Raw genomic sequence first — 19,826 nt, 5'->3', positions numbered from 1 at the left:
AAAGAAAATGAGCCAAAATTCACATACCAGAAATACTAATTCCTGTTTCTCCTTTCACATATAGTGCCTGTCTTGTTGAGTATTTTCAGCATTTCCTATTTAACATTTGATTTAACGGTTCCTGTAGTTTATTTGAAAGATGGTCGCTAATTTGGCTCGTGGCCAAGTGGTTAAGGCGTTCGTCTAGTGATTTAAAGGTCGATAGGTCGAGCCTTGGCTGAGGCAGCGTGTGTGTCCTTGAGCAAGGCACTTAACCACACATTGCTCTGCGACAACACCGGTGCCAAGCTGTATGGGTCCTAATGCCCTTCCCTTGAACAACATCAGTGGCGTGGAGAGGGGAGACTTGCAGCATGGGCAACTGCCGGTCTTCCATACAACCTTGCCCAGGCCTGCCCCCTGGAAACCTTCCAAGGCGCAAATCCATGGTCTCATGAGACTAACGGATGCCTATAAGTAAGCAGCCCATACAAAGTGAGGTTGAATTTATTGTGTATTGCTCAGGTTACTGCTGTTAGGCACACAGCCACATCAGGAACAGAAAATGTTGCATTGTGTGAAAGGTTTCTTCAGTATCTGAAGTTGTACTTCTTAAGGCATAGAGGGGTAAATTTCAGTGAAAAGGACTTTATTCAACCCCACCCACCCCAGCCTCTATCCAAACAAAACATGTCACTTCATTACATGTTATTCACACATTAGTAAAATCTCTGATGTTCATTAATGGAATATCTTCTGCAGAGTCTGGAGTCAAAAACAAGATGAAGCACAAGGAGTTCTTTAAAGTGTTTCTTCCTGTCCCTTTGCACCATTAAGGGACTCAATCAATATGCCATATTTAATATATGATTGTACTGTGACTTTTTTTTTCCTTGATATAGTACATTTTGTTGTGAAGCAGTATCATGCAGGGGCCTGGTCTAACTCCTGAGCACATCCTAGTGCAAGACACCCACCCAGAAAAGACATCAAACATGTTTCAATTTAGGCCGTGGGCTCAGTCCACTATCAGTGCACTAACTACAGTTGAAGTCAGAAGTTTACATACACCTTAGCCAAATACATTTAAGCTCAGTTTTTCACAATTCCTGACATTTAATCCTAGAAAACATTCCGTCTTAGGTCAGTTAGCATCACTACTTTATTTTAAGAATGTGAAATGTCAGAATAATAGTAGAGAGAATGATTTATTGTATTTCAGCTTTTATTTCTTTCATCACTTTCCCAGTGGGTCAGAATTTTACATACACTTTGTTAGTATTTGGGAGCATTGCCTTTAAATTGTTTAACTTGGGTCAAACGTTTTGGGTAGCCTTCCACAAGCTTCTCACAGTAAGTTGCTGGAATTGTTCCATTCCTCCAGACAGAACTGGTGTAACTGAGTCAGGTTTGTAGGCCTCCTTGCTTGCACACGCTTTTTCAGTTCTGCCCACAAATTTTGAATCAGATTGAGGTCAGGGCTTTGTGATGGCCACTCCAATACCTTGACTTTGTCGTCCTTAAGCAACTTTGCCACAACTTTGGAAGTATGCTTGAGGTCATTGTCCATTTGGAAGACCCATTTGCGACCGAGCTTTAACTTCCTGGCTGATGTCTTGAGATGTTGCTTCAATATATCCACATAATTTTCCTTCCTCATGATGCCATCTATTTTGTGAAGTGCACCAGACCCTCCTGCAGCAAAGCACCCCCACAACATGATGCTGCCACCCCCCATGCTTCACGGTTGGGATGGTGTTCTTCAGCTTGCAAGCCTTACCCTTTTTCCTCCAAACATAATGATGGTCATTATGGCCAAACAGTTCAATTTTTGTTTCATCAGACCAGAGGACATTTCTCCAAAAAGTAAGATCTTTGTCCCCATGTGCACTTGCAAGCTGTAGTCTTGCTTTCTTATGGCGGTTTTGGAGCAGTGGCCTCTTCCTTGCTGAGCAGCCTTTCAGGTTATGTCGATATAGGACTCATTTTACTGTGGATATAGATACTTGTCTACCTGTTTCCTCCAGCATCATCACAAGGTCCTTTGCTGTTGTTCTGGGATTGATTTGCACTTTTCGCGCCAAAGTACGTTCATCTCTCGGAGACCGAACGCATCTCCTTCCTGAGCAGTATGACAGCTGCGTGGTCCCATGGTGTTTATACTTGCATACTGTTATTTGTACAGATGTACCTTCCAGCATTTGGAAATTGCTCCCAAGGATGAACCAGACTTGACATCATTTTCTGACCTCAATCCGACAGAAAATTTGTGGGCAGAACTGAAAAAGCGTGTGCGAGCAAGGAGGCCTACAAACCTGACTCAGTTACACCAGTTCTGTCTGGAAGAATGGAGCAAAATTCCAGCAACTTACTGTGAGAAGCTTGTGGAAGGCTACCCAAAATGTTTGACCCAAGTTAAACAATTTAAAGGCAATGCTCCCAAATACTAACAAAGTGTATGTAAATTTCTGACCCACTGGGAAAGTGATGAAAGAAATAAAAGCTGAAATACAGTAAATCATTCTCTCTACTATTATTCTGACATTTCACATTCTTAAAATAAAGTAGTGATCCTAACTGACTTAAGACAGGGAACGTTTTCTCGGATTAAATGTCAGGAATTGTGAAAAACTGAGTTTAAATGTATTTGACTAAGTGTATGTAAACTTCTGACTTCAACTGTACCTATCAGATCCCATGGGAAACCTGGGAATTTACTTTCCAAAGTTTTAACATTGGGGTGGTGGGGTGGAGATACGCCTTTATCAAACTAAGTGTAAGGTGCTTCTTGCACCCGCTAGCCTGTAGGTCACCCTTGGGTGAGGTGTGGCACCTGCTTCGCTCCACCTCCTGATCAGGGTCACGTGAAACCATGGGAGAAAGTGCTGGATGGTCGTATGAGCAGCTGGTGCATAACACAAGTCCTGGTTATACAACCACTGACACCACTGCCCAGAAGGATGCAATGGCAAACCACTCCTGTACAAAATTTTGCCAAGAACAATCATGGTCATGGAAAGACCATAATCACCCATGTCATACGACACAGCACATTACGAACGAATACTTGGGGCTGGGGGGGGGGTGCGGAATGAATACTGGAGATAAATACAGGTCCTCCACAGGGTACAAATGCCTAATTTATGTTCAACCTGTACAAACAAGCATTAGGGAGACCAGTAGCATGGTGTTTCTGGCTGCTACAAGGCTGCAGGCATCTTCTGTTGTGCTGTAACTATTATGCAGCAGTTTCTGAAGAGTTGAGTTAATTGCCTGGGATTGACTGCATTTACTTTATTTAGAGAACAAGCCTTTCCAGCCCAGCAATCCACCAATTTAACCCTAGCCTAATCACAGGACAAATTACAATAAACCATTAGTCTACTAATCAGAGAAAACTCAACAAGCACACAGGAAGGAACTTACAAGCTTAGTTACAGAGGACATCAGAAATGAATTCTGAACTCCAATGCCATGAACTTGTGCTAACTGCTAAGCCACTGTGGCACCCTTGGTTGGCCTATTTTAATATATTACCAGGCAGCCACATTTCCAGCTTGTGAACTGTTCTGTGTAATGAAGAGATCTCAGGAACGGGACTCTGTGGTGACCTGGGGAGGACCTAGACACAAACAATATGCAACAGGCAAACTGTGCAAATACAAAGAGAAAAAAAACACAAAATAATAAACAAATAATAAATATTGAGAACATGAGATGAAGAGTCCTTGAAAGTGAGTCAAGGACAAATTGGTTGTGGGAACAGAAGTTGATCATAGTTATCCCCTTTGGTTCAAGAGGCTGAAGGTTGAGGGGTAATAACCATTCCTTAACAGTAATAACTGAGATGCAAAAGAACGTTTTTCTTGCAGCTGATGGTGAATCATGGAGTGCTGTGAAGGCTGGTTAATTGGGGGAATGGGGGGGGGGAATCGATAAACTTTTGAAAGATTTTGGAATTAAGAAATGTGAGCACCTATCACAGAAGAGGCAAAGAGCCCGGGTCAGAGCGGCCACGGTCACCTTGAATGATACTGCAACCTTGAAAGACTAAACACCATTAACTTACTAAGATGAGTCTGATTTACAAAATGATCTTCCACTATAATCAAGTGACCTACTTGAAATACATGGTACCAAATACTAACAATGAATTTCCATTCACAAATTTACACACAGTGAAAGGATCTGAAGTCCTGATGAAGGAATCTTGGCCTTAAATGTTGAAAGTTTATTCCTCTCCACAGATGCTGCCTGACCTGATGAGTTCCATCAGCACTTTGTGTGCTTACATAATGGAATACTTTACACCAATGCACTCTTTCATATACAGGAATGATTGTACCAATTTTTAATAGTTTTTGATATAAAAAACGATTTTGTATGTTGTGGAAATTTCAAAGCATTCACAAACTTTGCTGGTTTGATAACCATCTTAACATGTTGTTGAAGGTTTCTTCAACTTCATGGGTGAGGCTTTACCTGCCCCAAGCTAGCATTATATATGACAAAGTCCAACCACTAGGTGCAGCGTTATTTTTAGCAATGTGGCAGTTTGGGCCAGCAAGTCAACCCTGAGGAAACCTGGAAAATGCAAAACTGTATTTACCTTTGAGCAAGTGGAAGCTCAAACAACTTGCAACTGACAGCAAATTCTGGCCCATTAATGTAAGAGACATGGTCCTCCAATGCATTCTTCTTAAACACAATTCAACAGCATGTCCATAGTGTTGTAGGGTACAAAGACACTTCTCCATAATATGTTTACCAAATGAAATCACAAAAGCAGTAATTTCGTTCTGCATGTACTCTACATAAATAATACTCAACACCATAGATTGTGCAATGGAAAGAACAAGGTTTTCACCATCGATTACTAATCAATTGAGACATTACAGTCACTTGTTATATTTGCATGAAGGGATGGAATACATTGATTCAACTGCTAATTTTGACAAACCGATAGATGTGCAGTGGAGAGTATATTGACTGGCTGCTTACAGCCTGTGATGGAAAATCAGGCAAAAGAACTAGTGGGTTCGGCCCAATACATCATGGATAAAGCTCTCCCAAACATTGAGCACATCTACATGAAACTCTGTCATAGGAAAGCATCATCATCAGAGTTCCCCATAACTCAGGCCATGCTCTCTTCTTGCTGGTACCATCAGGTGGAGGTACAAGAGCCTCAGGAGCACCACTGGGTTCAAGAACAGTACTAACCCTTAACCATCAGGCTCTTGAATAAATAGGGATAAATACACTCAACTTCACTTGCCCCATCATTGAAGTGCTCCCACAACCAATAATCTCACTTTCAAGGACTCTATCTCACGTTCTCGTTATTTATTGCTATTTATTTATATTTGCTTTTGCAGTTTTCTGCACCATGGTTGATCCTTCATTGATCCCATTATAGTTACTATTCTATGGATTTGCTGAGTATGCCCACAAGAAAATGAACCAGGGTTGTATATGGTGACACATTTGTACTTCGAAAATAAAATTTACTTTGAACCTCAGCTTTACAAACAGATTGAGAATAATCAAACTATCACTGAGATTTTATCAGGATGAATTTTAAACCCTGTCTAGCTTATTTTCTATGATTTCTCAATCATTCAATTGTAATCTTGACTCCATTCTTCTACTAATAATTACCAGTTCTTTTGTCAAAGAATTTCACTGTGAACCAAAACTTACTTAGAGCTTCAGTGGGGTTGAACAAGTTGATGCATTCTATGCCAAATGTGTCCAGACCCAGGGGACAGCATTACAGAATAAAGACAGACATTCAGGGTAGATAAATCTGTTTGCCCACTGGATGATGCTGTGGAGATTTGCCATGTTCAAGACAGATTTATAGATGTTTAGATATCGGGAGGGGGGAAGAGGGGTGCAGTGAAAGATTTGCTTTTAATGTCGGAAGGTGGTGCCAAGTTTATAGGATCAGTCATAAACACAAATAATTCTGCAGATGTCAGAAATCCAAAATAACAAAGCGGGCAGTTTTAAGGTGCTTGGAAGTAGGTACACAAGAGATGTCAGGGGCGAGTTTTTAAAAAATATAATGCAGAGAGTGGTGAGTGCGTGGAATGGGTTGCCAGTGACGGTGGTGGAGGTGGATACAATAGGGCCTTTTAAGAGACTCCTGGATAGGTATATAGAGCTTAGAAAAATAGAAAGCCATGGGTAACACTAGGTAATTTCTAAAGTAAGTACATGTTCGGCACAGCATTGTGGGCTGAAGGTATTGTACCGTAGGTTTCCTATGTTTCTAAAATGCTGGAGGAACTCAGCAGGTCAGGCAGCATCTATAGAGAGGTATAAAGTGCTGAATGAAGGGTCTCGGCCCGAAAAATCAACCGTTCATTCCTCTCCACAGATGCTGTCTGACTTGCTGAATTCCTCCAGCATGTTGTTTGTGTTACTAAAGGATCAGTCATGATCTTATTAATTGGTATAGCAGGCCCAAGGGCCTAAATGATTACAGGTACATTGTTTTTTTTGCTTCTCTACCAAAAGTACTGCTATCGTCAAGAAACACATCCACAGCATTATAAACAGAAACCGGCAGGAAAAGAACCCCAGCAACTATGCTGTTATTACCACTTATGCATATAGCTCTTGAACCAGCAGGGATAATAACTTCCCTCACCTTAACAATGAACTGTTTCCACAATCTATGGACTCACTTTCAAGGGCTCGTCATCTCATTCTGAATACCTATTGTTGTTTTGGTCTAGCAACACACATCAAAGTTGCTGATGAACGCAGCAGGCCAGGCAGCATCTCTAGGAAGAAGTACAGTCGACGTTTCAGGCCGAGACCCTTCGTCAGGACTAACTGAAGGAAGAGTTAGTAAGAGATTTGAAAGTGGGAGGGGAGGGGGGAGATCCAAAATGATAGGAGAAGACAGGAGGGGGAGGGATGGAGCCAAGAGCTGGACAGGTGATAGGCAAAGGGGATATGAGAGGATCATGGGACAGGAGGTCTGGGGAGAAAGACAAAGGGGTGGGGGGAATCCAGAAGATGGGCAAGGGGTATAGTCAGAGGGACAGAGGGAGAAAAAGGAGAGTGAGAGAAAGAATGTGTGTATAAAAATAAATAACGGATAGGGTACAAGGGGGAGGTGGGGCCTAGCGGAAGTTAAAGAAGTCGATGTTCATGCCATCAGGTTGGAGGCTACCCAGACGGAATATTGGTGTTGTTCCTCCAACTTGAGTGTGGCTTCATCTTTACAGTAGAGGAGGCCGTGGATAGACATGTCAGAATGGGAATGGGATGTGGAATTAAAATGTGTGGCCACTGGGAGATCCTGCTTTCTCTGGCGGACAGAGCGTAGGCGTTCAGCAAAGCAGTCTCCCAGTCTGCGTCGGGTCTCGCCAATATATAGAAGGCCACATCGGGAGCACCGGACGCAGTATATCACCCCAGCCGACTCACAGGTGAAGTGTCGCCTCACCTGGAAGGACTGTCTGAGGCCCTGAATGGTGGTAAGGGAGGAAGTGTAAGGGCATGTGTAGCACTTGTTCCGCTTACAAGGATAAGTGCCGGGAGGGAGATCAGTGGGGAGGGATGGGGGGACGAATGGACAACGGAGTCGCGTAGGGAGCGATCCCTGCGGAAAGCAGAGAGAAGGGGAGAGGGAAAGGGTGGGATCCCGTTGGAGGTGGCGGAAGTTACGGAGAATAATATGTTGGACCCGGAGGCTGGTGGGGTGGTAGGTGAGGACCAGGGGAACCCTATTCCTAGTGGGGTGGCGGGAGGATGGAGTGAGTCTTGTATTTTTGTATTTATGTGAATTCCCCAAGGAAAAAGAATCTCAGGGTTGTCTGTGGTGACATACATGTACTTTAATAGATTACTTTGAACTGTTTGAAATTTGAAGATTTACTGAGAGGGAAGATACTATTTTCTTTCCATTGATGCTGCCTGACCTGCTGAGTGCTTTTTTTTCCCGTATTTTCTGTTTTTACTTCAGATTTTCAGCATCTGCATTTTTAAATTTTCATATCCACAGCATTAACCAGTCCTCTAATTCTTTATCCAGGTTATTATTTATGCACAAGTATTGGCATGAACCCTGAAACTGGGGATAATATGTCCTTCGGGCAGGTGGGGCTCATCAGCCTTGGAGACAGCGTGCCTAGGAGAAGGAAAACTCTGATTCTAAACCTCCACTGCCTTGCGGCCATACCCACCCACGGGAGAGGCTTCGGGAGTAAACCCCAAGGAAGAAATCAGGAGTCGGGTTCCCTAAGGCAGATTGATGTCGTTTACAACTTTACTCTGGCAACCTCTGCGATGACACTGATGCCAAGATGTATCGGCGCTTGTCCTTCCCTTGGACTACATCAGTGACGTGGAGAGGGCGAGCCCACTGCATGGGCAACAGCCGGTTCTTCAAATCTTCCTGCCCAAGCTTGCATCCTGGAGAGGACACAGTCCACCAGAGGTGCAAACCTATGATCCCCTGGGATCAACGGCTGCCTACTAATGCCCTCATCAACAATCCAGACTTGCCACCCCAGCAGCTTTTACTTACATACTGAATAATATACCCCTGATCCAACAAAGATCAGAAAGCTTGCTTTAGCAAATTAAATTCTACCAAAATCAGATTAAGTAATCTGGCACTGATCATGAACTGGATGCGTATGGTACGTAGCTTGGGGTGTTCAGGAGTTCAATTCCACAGCAGTCTGTAAGCAGAGTGTACATTCCCCTCCATGAACTGCAAGATTTCCTCTTTCCACTTTCCTCCCACAGTCCAACGACATAACGGTTAGAATGTTAATTGCTCATTGTAAACTGTCCTGTGATTAGGCTAGGGTTAAATAGGTGGGCTGCTGGGCGGCGCGACTCATTGGGTTGGAAGGGCCTGTTCTGTGCTGTATCTCTAAATAAATAAATATTCTGCATTCTGTTATGGTTTTTCTCTCGTACTACCTTGACGCACTAATGCAATGAAATGATCTGTATTGAAAACAAAGCTTCTCACTGAACCTCCGTACATGTTATAATATAAACCAGTAGTAATAAATGGAACCATGCACAAAGATGTTACAGACCCAGAGTTCAGATATTTAACTGTTCACTGAAAGAGAAATGAGACACCTTCAGCTATCCTTATTGCACTACAGTGCAATGTATCAACTTTAAAGCAATTCTGTCACCAATTTATTTTATAAAAATCTACAGCAACTTAATTTCTTCCCATTGCCAAAGAGAAGTTTTATTAAAGGTAGGTTTGAGCCAAGACTCATCTATATTTATGAATAATTCAGGAATAAAAGCTGTACTTGCTAATGAGAATATCACTGATCACATAACCACACAATCTGAAAAGTGGACAATGCTGCAGAGTTCAGCCAAAGTTGAATATTTATAAGAGTAACACACATATATACACAGACAAAAATGTTGGAGCAACTCAGCAGGTCAGGCAGCATCTATGGAAAAGAATAGAGTCGACATTTCAGGCAGAGATTATTCAGAAAATTTGTAATTCAAGTCACACAAAGAAAGGGACTTAAAGTGCACGGCTTTCTTTTCTGGCCGTTATGAAAATCAAAAGGACAGTAATGAGCTTTACTTCTACCCACTATGATGAGTACGTTCAAAGCTAAACAAAACTGTCCATTATCTCTAAATTAGAATGATATTCTTTGACTTTACCTGCCCAATTAAAAATTTTCTCTTTAAATCTATAGCAATGAAAAGACACAAGGCCTATCAATACAATTTTAAATGGAGTGCCTTCAGCACCAAATGAGAATCAAATATTTCGTAAACATTGATTGACGACTGCAGTATACTTTCACTTGCTAAACAAGCATCCACAGAACTTTATAAGAAATATGGCACATACAGTCCAATGCTGGATATAAATAAACTTGAAAGGGTGCAGAGAAATTTATAAGAATGTTGCTGGTACTTGAGGACCTGAGTTTTAGGGGAAGGTTAAAATAGTTATTCCCTGGAGCACAGGAGAATGATGGGAGGTTTGATAGAAGTATTCAAAATTATGAGGGCTACAGATAGGGTAAACGCAAGGCTTTTCCCACTGAGGTTAGATGAGACAAAAACTAGAAGGACATAGGTTAAGGGTGAAAGGTAAAATATTTAAAGGGAACATCTTTACTCAGAGTATGGAATGAGCTGCCAGTGGATGTGGGTTCCACTGCAACATTTGAGAGAAGTTTGGATAAGTACATGGATGGTATGAAGGGCTATGGTCCAGATGCCGGCCGATGGGACTAGGCAAAATAACAGTTTATCATGGACTAGGTGGGCCAAAGGGCTTGCTTCTGTGCTGTAGTGCCCATGGCAGGCAATTGAAACATTAGTGAAATCATCTTTAATGACCATACTGCCAAAAGACTACCACCTCAATAGTAAACTTAATACAAGTACAATATTGCAAATGAAATTGCGATTCAACTTGGTACCATCTCAATATACCAAGCTGAATCTCAGTTTGACCCATAAATTTGTAAGATTACAGTAACCAGTCTCAATACCAACAATTGTCAGGATACAGTTGACAACCATAAGAAAATAAGTATAATTTTCTAATGAACTTCTTTAACCTTGCAGATTGAATGGAGATTTAATATGTCAATTGGTCCTTTTCTCTATATGCAGGTCACTGCAAAAGATGTGGCAATTCCAATTCATACTGAAAATTCAACTTAAAAAAAACAGGGAACAATAGTGTACTCACTTATTCCAATACTTCTATCTCAGATGAGTCATCACAGCAGGAAATTGAGCACTGGGGTGGGGGTGGCGGGGTGGGGGGGAGAGAAAAGGTAGGGAAAGAGGAAAAGTGCAGCAAAAATGAAGTTAGCTGCTTTGGCAAAGAAGGGAATTAAATAAATACATGATGCAAATATTTAAAAGTGTATGTATTTACATCAAAACTAAAGCTTAGTTTCAGCAGCATCCTGACATGGAGAAAATCAAAACCTTATGTGCAAATCCATTATTTTTTTATATAACCAAAGACAAATGACATTATACAGATAGTATAACCCATCCTTTCCAAGTCAAGTTTATTGTCATTTAACTATATACATGTATACCATCAAATGAGACATTTCTCTGAACCACAGTGTAAAACACTGTAGAACACATGATGCTTAACTTATGAAAGTAAGAATAAAACCTACAGATGGATTACACACAAATAAAGTGCATAAATTAAATATTGTAAGGTACAGAACAGTGACACTTCAAGTGCAATGCACCAGGGAGTTCAGAAGCCTAACGGCCTGGGGGAAGAAACTAATTCTCATCCTGACCATTCTTGTTTCTATGCATCAGTCTCCTGTCTGATGACAGAAAGTCAGAAAGGATGCTGTATGGATGTGTGGGATCCTTAATAATATTAAGGGCCCTGCATACACAGCACTCCTGATAAATGTCTCCGATGGATGGTAGGGAGGCCCTCATGATCCTCTCGGCTGTTCTCACAGTCCTTTCCAGTCCCATGCTCTGGTCCAACATAGTCTTCTCAAATCAAATCTAAACTGTTGATAAAACCTTTACAACTGCTTTATTCTCTTTGGGAATCAGTTAATATTAACTTTAAAATGTCACATTCTAATAGCCTTTCACTCCACATAATTGGAAAATAATTTAACTTCCAAAATATATATCGTTTCACATGCATCCCAAGTTTGATATTGTCAGAAATTAGATATTTATTATTAATTGCAGGGATTCATAAAGTTATAATTTTCAAAATAATCAAAAATGTTAGATTTTGAATAGGATTTACGAGAGCTCCAAATTTCAGAGCAAACCAAATATTGTATACAGTTTGAGACATCATCATTCCCATTATCAAAAATGAAGACCCAAGATTAAATTTTATGTCAGCAAAACTGGGAACATTCTTTCATTCTAAGCCATCACATTGTCAGATATTATTCAGCCTAAACAATCGCCTGGAAAATTCTAACATAGCAACTGGGAAAAATAGTTTTGAAGAGGATAAAGCTTCATCAGGAAAGCTTTGAACATGGCCAAACTGCTTTACACATTGACGCATTCAAAAAGTACTAAATATTAAATTCCTTGCTCTTTTGCATTGAATGGTATTTTTACTTTCTTTCTTTTTAAATCTTTTTATTGAGTAAGTATACAAAAAAGGTAAGCCATATAAACATTAATACAATGTTAAAGTATAATAAAATTCCAAAAGATAACAATACCAAAAAGAAAATACTACAAACAATGTAATTTAAGCATAAGAAACCAAGATAACATAATAATACACTAAATTTTATATATATCAATGGAAAAAAAAAGAAAAAAAAACCCCCCCAAAAAAACCCACCGTGCAGCTAACTAAAAGCAAGGCAAAGCAATGGGCTAACTTGAAACCAAACAGAGTTAAACTTAAAATCACGTCCTCAATCCCGACCTCCATTAAAACAGTGAAAAAAAAACAAGAAGGGTAAATATTACATTAAATGAAAATATCGAATAAAAGGTCCCCAAATCTGTTCAAATTTAAATGAAGAATCATAAAGGTTACTTCTAATTTTCTCCAAATTCAAACATAAAATCGTCTGAGAAAACAAAAAAAAGGTAGTTGGAGCATTAAGCTCTTTCCAATGTTGTAAAATACATCTTTTCGCCATTAAAGTAAGAAATGCAATCATTCTACGGGCTGAAGGGGAAAGATTACTAGAAATTTTAGGTAGTCCAAAGATAGCAGTAATAGGGTGAGGAGAGATATCTATATTTAATACCTTAGAAATAATATTGAAAATATCTCTCCAAAAAGTTTCCAAAGTAGGGCAAGACCAAAACATATGAGTTAAAGAGGCTATCTGCCCCGAACATCTATCACAGAAAGGATTAATATGCGAGTAAAAACGCGCTAACTTATCTTTGGACATATGTGCTCTATGAACCACTTTAAATTGAATTAGGGAATGTTTAGCACAAATAGAGGAAGTATTAACTAATTGTAAAATCTGCCCCCAATCATCCACAGAAATGGTAAGCCCCAATTCCTGTTCCCAATCTACCCTAATCTTATCAAATGGAGCTTTCCTAAGTTTCATAATAATATTATAAATCATAGCCGATGCACCTTTCTGACATGGATTAAGGTTAATTATCGAATCTAAAATATATATAGGAGGAAGCATTGGAAAGGAAGAAAGTATAGTACTTAGGAAATTTCTAACTTGTAAATATCTAAAAAAATGTATTCTTGATAAGTTATATTTATTAGATAATTGTTCAAAAGACATAAGGGAACCATCTAAAAATAAATCCAAAAACCGTAAAATACCCTTAGTCTTCCAAGTTTGAAAAGCGCGATCCGTAAAAGAGGGAGGAAAAAATATGTTACCTAAAATAGGAATCGCTAACCCGAATTGATTAAGATCAAAAAATTTTCTGAATTGAAACCAAATGCGCAAAGCATATTTAACTATCGGGTTAGAGACCTGCTTAAGGCGTTTCGAATCAAAAGGAAGAGAGGAACCTAAAATAGAACCAAGTGTATAACCCTGAACAGATTGTAATTCCAATGCTACCCATTTAGGAATAGATAGTATGTCCCGGTCAAGTAACCAAAATTTCATATGTCGAATATTAATAGCCCAATAATAAAATCTAAAGTTAGGTAATGCTAAACCTCCATCTCTCTTAGCTTTCTGTAAATGTATTTTACCCAGTCTCGGATTCTTATTCTGCCAAATAAATGAAGAAATTTTAGAGTCAACTTTATCAAAAAAAGATTTAGGAACGAAAATTGGTAATGCCTGAAACACATATAAAAATTTTGGCAAAAAAAACATTTTAACTGCATTAATACGACCAATCAAAGTTAAATATAAGGGAAACCATTTAGATGAAAGTTGAGTAATATGGTCTATTAATGGTAAAAAGTTAGTCTTAAATAAATCTTTATGTTTACAAGTAATTTTAATCCCAAGATATGAAAAGTAATTATTAATCAATTTAAATGGAAATTTATAATATAAGGGAAGATGTTTATTAATCGGAAAAAGTTCACTCTTACTAAGATTTAATTTATAACCTGAGAAAAGACCAAATTGTGCTAATAACTCTAAAACAGCAGGAATGGATCTCTCAGGATTAGAAATATATAAAAGTAAATCATCAGCATAGAGTGATAATTTATGGGACTTTAATCCCCGAGTTATCCCAGTAATATTTGAAGATTCTCGAATAGCAATTGCAAGAGGTTCTAATGCAATATCAAATAATAGGGGACTAAGAGGACAGCCTTGTCGAGTACCACGAAAGAGAGGAAAAAAAGGTGAGTTTAAGGAGTTAGTACGAACCGAGGCTACAGGGGAGTGATATAACAGTTTAATCCAGGATATAAATTTCAAGCTAAAATTAAACATTTCAAGCACCTTAAATAAATAAGGCCATTCTACTCTATCAAAAGCTTTCTCGGCATCTAAAGAAATAACACACTCAGGAACATTTTGTGAGGGAGTATAAACGATATTTAACAATGTACGAATATTATAAAAAGAGTAACGACCTTTAATAAAACCCGTTTGGTCTTCCGAAATAATAGAAGGAAGTACTTTTTCTAGTCTATTTGCTAATAACTTAGAAAAAACTTTAGAATCAACATTTAATAAAGATATTGGTCTATAAGATGCACATTGAGCAGGGTCTTTATCCTTCTTTAGTATTAAAGAAATTGATGCTCTATTAAAAGATTCCGGAAGTTTACCAAGTTTCAAAGAAGCCTCAAAAACCTTGTAGAGCCAAGGAATCAATAAAGAAGCAAAACATTTATAAAATTCAACGGTAAACCCATCAGGGCCAGGAGCTTTCCCCAGATTCATAGAAAAAATAACATTCTTAATCTCATCCATTGTAATGGAAGTATCTAATAAAGAAGACATATCCTGTGAAATCTGAGGGAAGTCTAACTTATCTAAAAAATCATTCATATATTTAGAATCTCGAGGAGACTCTGATTGATATAAAGAAGAATAAAAATCACAAAAGGTTTGATTAATCCCCACATGATCCAATATCAATCGATCATTTTGGTTATAAATCTGATTGATTTGAGATTTAACATAATTAGATTTCAATTGATTAGCCAGCAGCTTGCCAATTTTATCACTGTGAACATAAAAATCACTTCTTGTTTTCTTTAATTGGTTTACAATCGAGGACGAGAGTAGTAAACTGTGTTCCATTTGAAGTTCAGTTCTTTGTTTGTATAGCTCCTCAGAAGGAGCCATAACATATTTCTTATCAATTTCTTTAATCTTGTCCACAATTGCCATCTCCTCCTGCTTCTGTTTCTTCCTCAAAGCAACGGAATACGAAATAATCTGACCCCGAATATAGGCTTTAAAAGTGTCCCAAAGAGTGTTAACCGAAATATCTTCTGTATGGTTAATTGTAAAAAAAAGCTCAATCTGTTCATTCATAAAATTAACAAAGTCCGAGTCCTGAAGCAACAGCGAATTAAAACGCCATTGTCTATTGTTTGGTATATTGGCCATAATTTTAATAGAAAGCTTAAGTGGAGCATGATCCGAAATGGTTATAGAATCATAATCACATTTAATCACTGAAGGAATGAGACGAGAATCAATGAAAAAATAATCAATTCTTGAATAGGAATGATGAACATGTGAAAAGAAGGAAAAATCTTTTTCCTGAGGATGCAGAAAACGCCAAATGTCCGTCGACCCAGAATCAGAAAGGAAAAAATTAATCAAATTTGCAGATTTATTAGGTAAAGTCCGTAAAGGAGCCGAACGGTCCAAAGCTGGAGATAAACAGGTATTAAGATCTCCGCCCCAAATCAATGAAAACTCGTTCAAATTCGGAAACTGATCAAACAATGATTTATAAAATTCCGGACAATCCATATTAGGAGCATAAACATTAACCAAAACTACTTTTTTATTAAATAGTAAACCACTAACCAATAAAAATCTACCATTCGGATCAGAGATAATATCCTGTTGTATAAAAGTAACTGAGGAGTCTATAAAAATAGAGACACCTCGAATCTTAGCATTGGAGTTCGAATGAAATTGTTGTCCCTTCCAGAATTTGAAAAAACGTAGTCTGTCCCCCCTCCGTACATGGGTCTCTTGTAAAAATAAAATTTGTGCTTTAAGTCTCCGGAACACTTTAAAAACTTTTTTCCTTTTAATAGGATGATTAAGACCATTAGTATTCCAGGAGACAAAATTAATAATAGACTCCATAAATCCTAAAGTCAACCCACAACAAGGAGGATTGACAATAGGCGCGACCCACAAACCTGGAGAGGAAACAGAACATACAAAAGATACCGGGGAAAAGGACGCAACCAATACTTCAATAATGTATATAGCCCAAAGAGAAACAAACTAAAACGTGAAGCCCCTCCCACCACCCCCCACCCCAAGACCCCAAGGCGAAATCTAAAGCAGACCCGCCAGAAAGAAGCAAGCGCTAAAACTACCCCCATGACTTCCGGTATACGCTCCCTAAAAAAAAGGTATAAATATGAAAAGGATCAGCTAATTGTAAAACAGTAAAAAAATAAGTAAAAAAAAGTTAGCTCAATTAAAATACACACAGAACAGAACAAAAGCCGGAAAGTATATATTAAAAAAAAACCACAATAAACCTCAAACTCATGAATAGACACAGCAACAAAAAAAATAGGATTATTAACATAAAATGATTATAAAAAGCAAAACAGAATAAAATTTTAAAAAAAACTACAAAATTTAAGGCCGCACAGGAAATACGTAAGATGACAAAAGGGAAGTAACCACCCAGAATCCCCTGGGAAAAGAAAGAAATGACGCAGTTAAAAAGAAAGTTTAGCAGCCATATTAAGAAATCAAAAGTAAACTTTTCTGCCCAAATAGGGCACAGAAAAGTTAAAACCAACCAATTCACAGCCTCCGATCAACGGAGATAATTAAAAAAAGGCAATTAAGATGTTGAAGATGAAAGTTGATCCAGATAACTCTGGGCATCCGATGGAGAATCAAAAAAACGAAGGGCTCCATCTAACATGCGAATCCTTAGACGTGCAGGGTACAGCAGCGCTGGTCTTAAATCCATCTTATAGAATTCCGACATCACGGATCTGTAACGGACCCGTTGGTCCCAGATTGGTTTACTGAAATCTTCCACGAATCGGAACTTAAGATCCGAAAAATCAATGAAACCTTTAGATCGAGCGAATCGAAACAGTCTCTCCTTGTCTTGAAAATAATGAAAACGTAAAATAACATGCCTAGGTCTATCTGACCTAGACGAGTATGATGGGATTCTGTGAACACGATCCAGTAGCGGTGGTTGGTCAGGAAATACAGTAGGGAATGCATCTTTTAAAAGTTGAGAGAAATATTTCATGGGGTTGTTGGCTTCAACAGCTTCCCTCACGCCAATCATTCGTAAATTCTGCCGTCGCATTCTAGATTCCAAGTCAGAGTTTTTAAAAGTCAAAAAGTCAAGTTTCTTCTTCATTACATTAATTGTTTCTTCGATTTTCCCCATCTTAAGCTCACTTTGTTGCGCGAATTTTTGAAGATCAGATATAGCCGACTGATGTTCCGCAATACATGTTTGCATCTTATCAATTAAATCGGCAATTTTCTGGAAATTAGTTGAGATTTCCGTATGAATCAGGTCTTTAACAGAGCCTGCAATTTCCGTACGAATCATCTCCCTAACAGAAGTTGAAATTTCCCTCTGAATTAACTCCGATATCGCTTTCAAAGTCACCGGTGATTCAGTCGGGGGGAGATCCGTAGCTTTTGGTTTAACCGGAGGTTTACCATCCTTGCCGTTTTTCCCGTTCTTAGACATAGCAGATCTAAGTATCATCCAATTGTCAGAGAATTCAGTTTAATTCAAAGTATTGTAAAAATTGATGCCTTAATGGTTAATTAAAGTATAGCTGACCATAGAGAAGAATGGTATTTTTAACTGGAACACCATGTCTGGTGACTGAGGAAGACTAGCCATTTTTATGGTTTCTGCCACTTTATTTTGTAATATAAACTTTCAAACAATAAAGTAGTTACAAAGTGAGATATAATTAGCAAACTGAATTATAAAAATTCTAAGGACTTGTGGTTAATTTTACTAAATGACTCAGATGTTCATTCTGCTTGCAACCATAGGAGAAGTAGTACATGGGATAGTAACACAAAATTCTGGAGGAACTCAGCAGGTCAAGCAGCATCTATGGATGAGACTGATGAGGGGTATCGGTTCAAAGTCAACTGTTCATTCCCCAGAATTTTCTGTGTATTACTCTGGATTTCCAACATCTGTAAAATATTTTGTGCACTTGATCGTATTAGATTTTAAGTCTGAATGGTTTTTTTATGAACTTGTTAAATTTCCTTTTACTGTAATTATCAAAATATCTCATGCACTATTAACTTGATCTGGTCCATACTGAATGGGCCACAAGTGGTGACAGAAAATGAAATAACGCAGGCAGTCTTGGCAAGTTGGAAGAGTCTGGCAGAACGCTATGGGGCTGCAAACATGATGTCACTTTTCAAGAAAGAGGAGGGGTAAACCAGGAAACTGCAGGCCATTTCCAGTCAGCCTCACACTGACGGCGAGGTAGACAATGAAAACCATTATTGTGATTAAATATAACTTCATTCCGGTTAATCATGGAAAGAACGCAAGGAAAAAGGCAAATAATGCGTGAGAGTTAATTGTTGCTTTGTATCGGCTGAATGCCTTCTGAAAGGCCAAAGTGCTATACAGGAAGCTGTGCTAGAGGATGGAAGCCCCCAAAAATGTGGTTATTGTTGATGTGAAAGGGATCAGAGCACAGTGGAGGAAAGATGCTTTTTTAGCCTGGGTGGTTTGCTTGGGATCAGTGATTGGTTCTTTATTAACATAGAACACACAAGTGCGTAACTTACACCCCAGGTGTAGGGACCAGCGTATTTAAGTTTGCCAAATGTTGGATAACCTGCAAAGGAATAGACAATAATGAGAATTCATCCTGTTTCAAAACTGGATTGTGAAAAGGATAGAGGCACAGCAATTAGGTGAAGTAACGTACTTCCGGGAGGTCTGCACTATTAATAGTACTACAAACTTACTTGATTTATTTAGTTTCTGGTCAGGAGTCAGTTGGAGTGGAGGAAAATGTTCGTCACAGTACTTCTGAATAGATAGAATGCTCCTAGAAGAGGTAAGCGTATGCTCAGGATGACAGGCTTCAGCTGGAAAAAACCAACAGCCGGATGGAAATAACACTACCCTCTCTGATGAGTTACTGATGACCAGAGATCATATTCATAATCACTGGCTAAAGATTTAGAAGGGAGGTGAGAATTTTTCTCTCTCCAGAGCATTATCACAATCTAAACATTCCTAATTGTAAAGGGTCTGCATCAAAATTGGAAGCTGAAATTTTAAAGATTACAATATTAAGGACAAAAAAAAAGCAAGGACAAACTGAAGCATGAGTCATAAGCACAAGAAATTCTGCAGATGCTGGAAATCCACAGCAACATACATAAAATACTGGAACAAGAACGTTTCAGGCTGAGGAATGAAAATGGGTCCCAGAGTGAAGCTTTGACTGTTTGTTCATTTCCTTGGATGCTGCCTGACCTTCCAGCATTTTGCGTAGGCAGCAAGAGTCACACAGTATGGTGGGCCCAATGATCGGTGTTTGTTTCCATATATAAACTGCAGTGAAAATCAGCCTTTAGATTGAAAAATTAAATTGCTTCCAAATGTTTTTCTCAGAATTATAAACAATAAAAATGCATGTTTTGTTAAACAACAGCTAAGTTCAAAGTAAATTTATTATCCATGTA

General features: G+C 38.7%; 1 protein-coding gene across 4 annotated transcripts in view; it reads right to left on the bottom strand.

Annotated features, from left to right (window-relative positions):
- Positions 1-19,826, bottom strand: part of LOC134337478 (casein kinase I) — a 157,201-nt gene that overhangs the window by 125,087 nt on the left and 12,288 nt on the right. Inside the window, exon 2 of one of the 4 annotated variants that reach the window (XM_063032526.1) lies at positions 10,709-10,759. The exons of 2 other annotated variants lie outside the window; for them this stretch is intronic. The gene's annotated coding sequence lies outside the window, so the exon portion shown is untranslated. Of the gene's footprint in view, positions 1-10,708; positions 10,760-18,917; positions 18,968-19,826 lie in introns of all 4 variants that reach the window. One more of the 4 variants, XM_063032527.1, reaches the window with a different exon arrangement.

Source organism: Mobula hypostoma, chromosome 24 (assembly GCF_963921235.1).
Source record: "Mobula hypostoma chromosome 24, sMobHyp1.1, whole genome shotgun sequence".
Lineage (NCBI taxonomy): Eukaryota > Metazoa > Chordata > Chondrichthyes > Myliobatiformes > Myliobatidae > Mobula > Mobula hypostoma.
This window is presented reverse-complemented; position numbering and strand designations above follow the sequence as displayed.